Raw genomic sequence first — 4,902 nt, 5'->3', positions numbered from 1 at the left:
CTTGAGTTGCATGTTATACAATTTGGTTACACTGTGTGAAGAAATAAAGACGTTGCAACACTTTTAACTTTTTTTGTAACCGCGACGTCAGCACAGTGCGGCACTGAGCGGTTTGCAAGCTGACTGACGTCCAGGCACCATGAGGGTTAAGGCTTTGCTTTTCAACAGTCGCTCTCACGCCGAAAAAAATGTGCGCCAGTAGTTTGACTGTATATTCCTTGTCACAACATCTAGTGTAAATATATTGCTGGAATATTGCTAAAAGCGGCGTAAAACAATACTTACTCACTCACTACAAAATTACTGAGAGGTGAAGAATATTAAATTTCCTTTTTGATGGTGTAAATGTAACTGCAAATAATAAACCAGTTTTATAAAATGACACTTTGAAGTGTTGTCCGGGACTATATTTTGCTTTGAAAAACTGTAAATTTCTCTGTTTTTATTGTACACCGATAAAAGTACTGTGCGACGATTTTTTATATTTAGAAGCTTTACGGAAACTGTGAGCAAACAAAATACTGCCTAATATCTGAACGACATAACTACATATCAAATGGAGTTATATGCATATGTATAACGACATACATTCAATGCCCAAAATAGCGTGCCGTGAATAACGAAAACTGATTTTTCTCTATGATGTCAAAAGGCGACAGAGAGGTAACACGCGTACAAAGAAAAGGGGGCATAACTCCGCTAAGCTTAGCACTAGCTTATTCTACGGGAAACGTTAATTTTGTAGCATGTATGTCGACAGTTTGGTTTATTTGAAATTTCAAGCCACGCATTTACGGAAACAAAACATACAAATCATGTGCGTGGAATGTTGATGCTTTTCTTTTCCAGCAATAAGAGATACTTCAAAATCGTCTTTATGTAGTTAATTGATGCATATGACCGTTTCTGGTCATTAGCTGACATTATTAAACCATTCATGTGTAATCCGATGTCCTTTTTTTCTCAAGGACTAATTTTCTGATTTTCTTGGTGTATACAAAAGAAGAACTGTGCTGCGGAGATCGTAAATAACAGCATAATAAAAAATATGTTCTGAATATGTTTATTCATGAACAACGACATCTCAATTTAAATGTAATGTGGCTGAATTCCACATTGTACTGACAACACTTTTGATTGTTTGGATGCTCATGTTCACTGGAAATATTTTGAATAGTTATATTCGGTATTTTGAATTAACCCAGTCCCCCGTGTGTTTTATTAAGTCAGTGCACCGCACATAGCCACATGTGAAACGTCTGGTAGCAAAGTCAAAGCAAAATCGGAGTAGTGTGTCGGCGAATTTGCATCAAGGCTGTAGTAGTTTTCAACCGGTTAATGGAATTCAATGTACAGGCGTAGCTCTGGTCACTCATATATTTTGTGTCCCAGGGCTCAAATCTATTCGCGTCTGTACCGTGTTCCACTGACCTCAATAATCTGTTGGATGAAGGCACAGCTCTCTACAGTCACTTGTAGCACGGGTTGCGAGCGGTACCTTTGATCTTACCCGTGCTGTATCATGGTAGTAAGAGCACGGTTTGTTAAAGATCATTACCATTGGCTCATGCCAAGATCAGCAAGCCCCGCCTACTAGCTTGAGAAATTTCAAACTTACAACAATGTTTCTATAGTGTTGTACACAGTGTTCAAGAATAATAACGTAAAAAAAACACACAAAAAAAACCCCAATAGAAATGTTTATAACTTTATTAAGAGATTACAATGTAACTGTCAACTGGACACAGAACGCATTTTGCTAAGGTTAAACTTGATTAGATTAAAAGTTAAAAACACAGTTAAGGTAATAAATTGGTTGATTTTCTTTCTCACCGTTCACAACTGCGTGTGGCTTGAAATCCAATCTAGGATGACTTGGCGTGATCGCCTCCGAGTCTGGGGCAAGTTTGATTTTCTTGGGTGGATCCAATACGTTTTCAATAGATGACAGCATTTCCTGCGACGGTCTTTTGTACTTTCTCACTGCCTTTGTGCTTCTGTGGCCAGTTATACGCATGATTTCCTGCTCTTCGATGCCCTCTTCATACAAACGCGTTGCACAAGTACGTTTCCCGGAGTGGTTCGTGAAATATCCTTCTATTCCAGCACTTTCACACATTTTCTTCATTAAAGTTTTAAGATTGTTCACACTGATCACTTGGCTGCTATAGCGTAGGTTATCATGTCTTTCTCTGGCAGTGGTCGCCTGTAAAATGGTCCAGTGTTACCAATTTTCGACAGGTAAGTATTGTACAATCTCGGCAGATCCCCGGTTGTATGATGACGTATGTTCTTGGCCTCCACTGAACGGTGATAAAGACCGCTTTTGTAATTCTTCGCCGTCGTCCCTCTGAATTCAATATAATCTCCGATTTGATCTTTATCCACGATTATCTGTTCAACTTGTAAACGTCTGTGCTCGTCACATGCACGGAGTCCAAAGAGCTAGCAGTTATAATAGAAGACAGTGTTGAGTAGTCTCTGTGAGGTACTGTCTCCAAACATGTTCTTCTCCCAAAGTGTGTTTTCGGATTCTTCAGTGATTGGTTCGGCTTGTTTGGTTTTGGTTCCAAGACCCTTTGCAGTCAGTCTTTTAATTTCAGCATCCAACACTTGTCTAAAACGCAAACATTCCAATTGTTTTATATCCAAGAGGTTCACGTGAATATTTCCTTCTTCTCACATGTTACGTAACAGTCCTGTTACAATTTGAAATAATGTTTTTGGAGGATATTCATCTCCGTTTTGTTTTCTTGCTTCAAGAACAAATCTTGACATGTAGGTGTTTACATCATTAGCAGTAAAATTCTTCGACGCAGGCACTTTCATTTGTCGAGACCGAATATCTTTACATTCATTGAAAACTGGTAGAGCCCAATTTGTGTTGCTGCGCGTGTCCTTACTTTCACTGTCTTTCAATAAAGATGCTATGTGTTGTTCAGAGACAGACTTAGGGAAGCGTTTTGAATCATTTTCGTCCTTATCAAACGGGTCGTAGTCGATCTCAAAGTTGCCGCTATCAAGATCAATATCCATGTCTTTGCTTTTAATGTCAAATACATTCAAAGCCTGCGATAACGTTAGTTGATCTAGTGCAAAGTTTATTTCGATCACCTCTGCAGCTTGAGACAAAGTGATATCATCAATTTCATCAGTCCACATGGTTACACTTCGAACGATTGCTTCAAAATGACGCAGTTTTTTCGGAACGGTTCGAAGGCTGAAAGCATGTGACGTCATATTCAACGTCACTAAATTTTACACAAACTCGCGCAATTTTGGAATGACCGTCGCAACCCGTGCTACAAGCACAGCAAAAAAATACAGTTTCCGGTATCCGGATACCTGCCGGATACCACCGGACACTTACCCAAAACGCGTCCAGGTATCCGGTGGCAGATACCTTGCCGGATACCAGATCCGTGGTATCCGGCATGGACACCTCACCTGAAAGTATGTCACCTAGAATCCGGGTATCCGGCACCGGATACCTCACCGTATACCTCAATCTGGGTGTCCAGGGATCCGGCACCGGATACCTCATTCTGAGTTTCCCAAAACATGTCACAATTTGGGGGGTGCATTTTGTTCAATTAAGTGTGAAACACCTAAAAATATATTGGAAACTAACCATGAAAATTGAACATTGCTGAAGGTATCCGGCAGGTATCCGGATGCAATTTTTCGAGATGTCTTTCTCCTAGTAAATAATGTTAGCCTGGGCATAGCAGATACCTGTAGTAATATTCTGTGTTATTTTGGTTGTAAATATCCCCTTAAAGTTGAGATCTATGGGCAGGTACTTTTGGTGAAAACATTTTTCAAATTCATATATATTTCATTTTAGATGTTCAGCATATCAAATGAAAAGCATTCAGTCCTGGTATGATGGTATCCTTACATTTCATCTTCATATTCCCAGTTTGTTCTAGCTTCTCGTGGTTGAAGCGCTCAATTCACCACATCGGTACATTGCTTGGTGTCACCCATCATGATATTGTTGGAATTTTGCTCATAAAGTGACATAACACCATATTCACTCTGACAAAAAAAATGAAAGTCATTGGGTATATGCTCACTTGGGCCTTTGTTCATGGTGAGATTAAAAGATTTTTTTGGAACTGTATCAGTACTTGTTATATCTTGACAGACGAGTTTCATTGAAGTTTTAAACAGAATATCATTAACCCAAATGGGTGCATCCACAGAAAACACCTAATAAAGTACCGGTACATAAAAATATCAATGTAATTTTTCTACTGACATGGAACTAAAAACTTCATTCAGTGAGCTGTATTAATTGTAGGAAAACATTCAGGGCATTAGTATATTTGATATATGTTAGCACCTATGTTATGAATGATCAATATCATATTTCCTTAAAGAAGCAAAAAAAATAAAATTGTTAAGATAACAAATCATATTTATTGATTTTTGACATTTCATTGGTTCAGTTACCAAAGGTGTTTGCAAGAACATTCAAAAACAGAAACAGATGCTTCAATGCCATTTTCTAAATAAACAAATCAGTCAAATCTCAGAAGAATTTCAAGGGAGAAGAATATCTAAAGTCAATTATGTTTGTGCAGTAAACCACTAAAGTCATTCAGATTTGTATAGTCAGCGTCAGTGTACACCACATAAACATAGTCTCACTGCTGTGGTATTAATTCCTTTAGACTTGATTAATGTCGTAATAAAACAACCTACAGAATCACACTGATGTGGCATTATTCATTCAGAATCATCACTTTCTGAGGTGAACCTGCTAGTTGTTCTGGGGAGGATTATTCATCACCCTGAGAGTCCTTTGTATGACTTGTCTGATCTGGTGTCATTGTGAAATCCAGGTGCCTGAAAGAATTTATAACATCTTTAAAATCTTGTTATGAAAATATAAGA

The 4,902-nt window shown here is 38.3% G+C and overlaps 1 pseudogene; it reads right to left on the bottom strand.

Annotated features, from left to right (window-relative positions):
* Positions 1 to 1,432: 1,432 nt before the first annotated feature.
* On the bottom strand, positions 1,433 to 3,036 carry LOC139441412 (uncharacterized; annotated as a pseudogene).
* Between the last annotated feature and the right edge of the window lie 1,866 nt (positions 3,037 to 4,902).

This window comes from Haliotis cracherodii, unplaced genomic scaffold, assembly GCF_022045235.1.
Source record: "Haliotis cracherodii isolate W230 unplaced genomic scaffold, xgHalCrac1.p SCAF_40, whole genome shotgun sequence".
Lineage (NCBI taxonomy): Eukaryota > Metazoa > Mollusca > Gastropoda > Lepetellida > Haliotidae > Haliotis > Haliotis cracherodii.
This window is presented reverse-complemented; position numbering and strand designations above follow the sequence as displayed.